This window comes from Mirounga angustirostris, unplaced genomic scaffold (assembly GCF_029215605.1).
Source record: "Mirounga angustirostris isolate CCGP_5_RB_7025 unplaced genomic scaffold, mMirAng1.0.hap1 SCAF_5, whole genome shotgun sequence".
NCBI lineage: Eukaryota > Metazoa > Chordata > Mammalia > Carnivora > Phocidae > Mirounga > Mirounga angustirostris.
In genome coordinates this window covers 94,113,634-94,119,633 of record NW_026991713.1, presented here as the reverse complement: position 1 = coordinate 94,119,633, position 6,000 = coordinate 94,113,634, and positions in this window count along the sequence as shown.

Sequence of the window (6,000 nt, the reverse complement as noted above, 5' to 3'; positions counted from 1 at the left end):
AATTTTTCATAGAGTCTGTATTAAATCGATTCCTCTTGTGTCCGTTAATGACCGAACATTTATCATGATTTAATTTTGCAAAATTCAAGCAGCGGTGGTGTGTAGACTGCTGAGATACTGTGAGGATGACAACGTTGGCTTTTACATGGGTTTTAGGCAGATCTACCTGACTGACAATGTTGTCTTCACGTCCAGTCTAAAATTCAGCTGAAACTCAGATGGTGGTTATTTTTATTATCATTGTTGCTATTATTTTTGTTATTTAAAACCAATCATTGAAGACACCACAATATTCTTTCTTTGGGGGAAATAAATCTTGGCTCTTCTACTGTATTCTTCAGGATAAATCTTAAAATTATTTTTCTGATGTTGTCAAGGTCATTATTTCATCTATCACTGTATTCTATATTCAATACTCAATTTTCTTCCTTCTTTTGGCTACTGGAGAACTAGTATTAGCAACCCATTAATATCAAAACCACCATCTTTACTACATCTAGCACTTCTGACTCCACCACTGTTAATCTTCCCATGTGAAATTTGTGTAAAAGTTCTTTGTTTCATATTGACTTTCTTGAGTGGTTTTTTTTTATTAGTCATATTTGTAACTATAATAAGTAGCTTCCTAAGTGATTTGATTTGGCAGTGGAGGATTTATATAGACTGTTATTTTCATAAGCCTGCATTGAAATTTCATACTTACTAATGAGATTTCTTTTGTTAATTTCCTACAATAAGTATTTCCATATATATAATTAGTCCATTGCCCAAAATGTGTCTCTGTTCACTGGGATAGTCCTAATTTTTTCCTACTAAAAGTAGACTAATTCTAGGGTACTGAATAAGTTAAAACTAGACATACATTTATTTTTTCACTACTCCTTTGATCTCAGTTCAAAACAATATAAAACATTTAAATATTATCTGGATTGGCTGGTTTCAAACCTCTGCTAATAAATTTTCTTTCTTCTTTCTTTTGCAAACATTTCCACCACACTTTTTGGGTTAGTGGACCTAAATGCTTTGGTTTACAATTAAGGTACTGTTTCAAAAGGCAGGGGATGGAGGTGGGTGGGACAGGTAATCAGTCTTTTGACTATTATATCAAGAGCAAAAGTAATTGGCTGTCATGGGATGAGCTCTAATGCTAACTCCATTATTTAACTTGAGCATGTTTCACTTTGTTTTCTTGGTAGAATATGAAACAGGAAGTCAACATCATCTAGGACAATGACTTCTCAGAAAATTAAAAAAAAAATCATGTCTTTATTCATTGCATTTTTTTAGAGGATTTTATTTATTTATTTGAGAGAGAGAGTGCACACAAGAAGTGGGAAGGGGCAGAAGGAGAGGGAGAAGCAGAATCACCGCTGAGCAGGGAGCTTGACTTGGAACTCGATCCCAGGACCCTGGGATTATGACCTGAGATGAAGGCAGATGCTGAACCGACTGAGCTACCCAGTGGCTCATTGCAATTTTTGAAATGTGACGTTTTAAACAAGATTTTATTTATTTTTTAGAGAGGGGGAGAGAGAGAGAGCACAAGCGGGGGGAAGGGCAAAGGGGGAGGGAGAGGGAGAGAGAGAATCTATCAAGCAGACTCTGCACTGAGCACAGAGCTGGACTGGGGGCTCAATCTCAAGACTCCGAGATCACGACCCTGAGATCATGACCTGAGCAGAAACTAAGAATCAGCTGCTTAACCCGCTGAGCCACCCAGGTGTCCATGAATTGTGACTTTTTTTTTAAAGGTTTTATTTATTTATTTCACAGAGAGAGATAGCGAGAGCAGGAACACAAGCAGAGGGAGTGGGAGAGGAAGAAGCAGGCCTCCCGCAGAGCAGGGAGCCCAATGTGGGGCTAGATCTGAGGACCTGGGATCATGACCTGAGCCGAAGGCAGATGCTTAACGACTGAGCCACCCAGGCGCCCTGAATTGTGACTTTTTAACAAAGGTTTACACAGGTCTTAGTGTGACTTTAGCAAAATACCTAACATGTAATTCATTAATTCCATTTTTTAATCCTTAAAGAAAGAAAGAAAGAAAATTAATTAATTTTACAGGATTGTTAAGAGTCTTGAGGCCTGTTGAAGGGTATTTGACATAGGGTGTCCAAAGCAGGTTGGCATTGAGAGTATTTCAACTTAAACTTTTGTAAGTCATTTTTACTTAGCATTCTTAAAAGGAAATATGTTTATAAAGCAGTAAAATCTGTTTATTTGTGGCATACATATTTCTCATATAATAAAGTTGAAAAAAAGGAACTATAATTTCATCACTGGTTTCAAGGCAGCTGACTCTAATGGAATTATTTAATCAATAGTATAGATGTTTACTGTTTTTGGATGTTACTATTTTCACAAACTTGAAATGTATATTCAGTTATCTCATGCAGTATTCAGTAATAAAGAAAATCTTAGGGGCGCCTGAGTGGCTCCGCGGTTAAGCGTCTGCCTTCGGCTCAGGTCATGATCCCAGGGTCCTGGGATCGAGCCCCGCATCGGGCTCCCTAGTCAGCGGGAAGCCTGCTTCTCCCTCTCCCACTCCCACTGCTTGTGTTCCCTCTCTCGCTGTGTCTCTCTCTGTTAAATAAATTTAAAAAATACAGAAAACCTTACATCTAAATTACTTTATTTTGATAATTTTAACTTTTTTGGCGGGGAAGTTAATCCTAAAAACTAAATTTTACAAGAGTAATTCATTATGCCAGCATAACAGCCTTGCTGAATGAAGGCAGATATTAGTAGATAACAGGTGGCAGTACTGAGTGCAATGATCAACCAGATCAGTGTAGATAATTATTAAATATTAAGCAAATGTAACTTGTTTTTGTATGCTTTAAAAATAAGTAGATTAATTAAAAGAAGGCATGAGTCAGTGCGTGAGAACAGGCCACGTGATGAGTTTGTGTTCCAAAAGACTGAGTAGGTTTGAGATCCGCAGAGTGCTGACCAACAGGCTGCGTTCGGGCTTTGTTTTTTTGTTTTGCAGCAAGGATTCTCACTGGCAGACCTTCAGCTCTGCTAACCAACTGGTGCTCTCTAGTGGTTGTGTGAGGCTTTAAACAAGACCTGCTACTATGTGATCAATAGAAAATCTCTGTGGAGAGTAAGAGCAGGCCTCTCGCGCTGCTCTTGCAAACAGTTTTCTTCCCAGGGCTGAATACAGTCACCAAGTCCTACCTTCCCAGCCAGGCATTAGCCAGACACCTGTTGGACACAAGCTAGCAGGATGGTGACTGACGGATGCTGGACCTACAAACACAGACTCTTTCCTGCTTCACATGTTTTATAAATTATGGTCTGCAAAAAAAAGCAGAGATTAGCTCAGCAGAAACTCTATCACTGATGTTTGGTATTTCCTTTCTTAATTATTAGTCATTATTCTTAAATTATTGTACTGTCAAGATCTGGAACATTCTAGCTATTAAATTAACACTGAATGAATGAATGAATGCATGCATGCGTGGTAGAAGTTATTTTAGGAAAAACAGTCTATGCAGAGATTATTGACGAAGAGGAAAGGATTAGATATGTGAGCAAAAACAGGAAAGAAAGAACTCTGATTCCTTTTTCTGAAATACATTTTTCCTACTTTATATGAGTGATCATATGGTTTTAATACATTTTCGTATATGATTTTCAGTTTTGTATGTGTGAAGTTTTTCAAAGATTAAATCATCCATTGCATTTTGTTATATCATATCTACTGTTTCCGCACATGTACAAATACTGGAGGGTCTTTCTTCATTTTGGAGGTCATTGTTTACATAGACAGGAAAAAAAAAAGTCTAATTTAAGCAGATATTTGATTTGTAGAGCAGTGCATTTGTGGCCTTGGAGGACTATGATGAAGGGTTTAAAAGAATATAGTGTCAATTGCATTACTTGTTACTGTAGGGAAAGCTAGTGTAGGGGGAAAGACCAAATCTGAGGCCTTCTAAGTTCTAACCTCAGATTTTCACCAACCCTGGGTTATTTTGGGAAAATAACATAATCTCTCTTATGTTCCTCTTCTTCATTTTCAAAATGAGATAACAATTTAAGCTCACACAAAAGTGTGATCATAAGTTCTAATGATGTAATGTATGTGGAACACAGTTAAAAATCACTTCATATTTGGGGCACCTGGGTGGCTCAGTCGTTAAGCGTCTGCCTTCGGCTCAGGTCATGATCCCAGGGTCCTGGGATCGAGCCCCGCATCGGGCTCCCTAGTCAGCGGGAAACCTGCTTCTCCCTCTCCCACTCCCCCTGCTTGTGTTCCCTCTCTCACTGTGTCTCTCTCTGTCAAATAAATAAAATCTTTTAAAAAAAAAATCACTTCATATTTGAATTATTACTACCATGGGCACTACTCAATTAGGGAAACTATCTTAATCCCCAGACTGATACCGTCTTTTTGTTACCCCTATGTCCAATCAGATGTACTTCTATAGCCTTCCAAGACTTTCAGTCATACGCTTTTCCTCTGGTCTTAAACTTAACCTGTATTATAAATAGGGAATGCTTTGAGGCAGTTCCAGCTTTTATCAGTATCTTCACTCCCCAGTACCTAGCAATACCTAGCACATTACCTGACAAAGAAAATGTGCTTACTATTCTTTTAATTAATTGGACCATGAATGAATAAATATAGGACATATATTCATTGAGGATATATCAGCAAAAACAGATGATAAAATCTACAGCAAAGGGTCTCATAATTTTTTTAAAAGATAATTCTGTAATAGTTTATAGTCTTGTATTTTAAGATACTTTTGGTGTAAATGTACTTATATAAATGCTATCAAGAAAGTAAACCAGTAACAGAGTGACTCTAGGTTGTATTGTCAAGGAAGATCTTGAGGAAATGATGCTTGAACTGACATCTTGAGGCATATTGATTATACTATTAATATAAATCAAATAGGTATATAAAATATATATTGATATATCCATCAATAAATATGTGGACATTTACAGTATGGTTAATGAATGTCTTTGAGTTCAATAATAACAAAATCCCTGATTTAATTCCTGTATCTGAAAAGGTCAGTGGGAAAACTTCATGACATAATATGGTTCTTTGCAAGAATCACTTCCATAAGTTTCACTCTATTAAGGTTTTAAAAGTAAATAAATGAAAGCTACAGGAAATCAGGAAGTAGCTTCTTAGCTGCATATTTTAGCTGTGAAATACAGTATCAAATTATTTAAGGAATTTTATGAATCAAAGTTATTTTATTATAAATTCCTTTGAATATTTAATAAAATAGTTCAATTTAAAATAGTTCAATATTATGCATTTGTATAGATATTTTTTATTCAAGTACAATTAACATACAGTGTATATTATTTTCAGATGTACAATATAATGATTCAAAATTCTGTACACTTTTTAGTGCTCATCAGAATAAATACACTCTTATTCCCCCATCACCTCACCTACCTCCCCTCATTTTTTCACATATGGATAACCAGATTTGCTAGCATCATTTGCTGAAAAGTCAGTCCTTCTTCCTCTCCTGATCTGCAGAGACACTTTTGTCATAATTGCCTGTATCTGTGCACCTGTTTCTGGGATCTTTTTCTCTTTTATTGGTCTATCATTGTTACACAGATACTATACTGCTTTATTCATACAGCTTTCCAATAAATTTTGATATCTGGTCTAAAAAAATAAATGTTATAACTCTAACATATTTTATTATGTAAACCTCAAGCCACAACAACAACAAAATATGTATAGAAGTTACACACACATAAGAGAAAGAAATCAAAGCATACCAATGCAAAAAATCAGCAAAACACAAAGGTAGACATCAAGAGAAAAAATACAGATAAAAGAATAATCTGTTCTCTGAGAACAAAATGGCAACAGTAAATCCTTCTCTATCAATAATTACTTTAAATGTAAATAATTAAACTTTAAAAAGACATTGAGTGCTAGAATGGGTAAACAAACAGACAGACAAAAGCACAAGACCCAACTGTATGCTTTCTAGAATAAACTCACTTTAG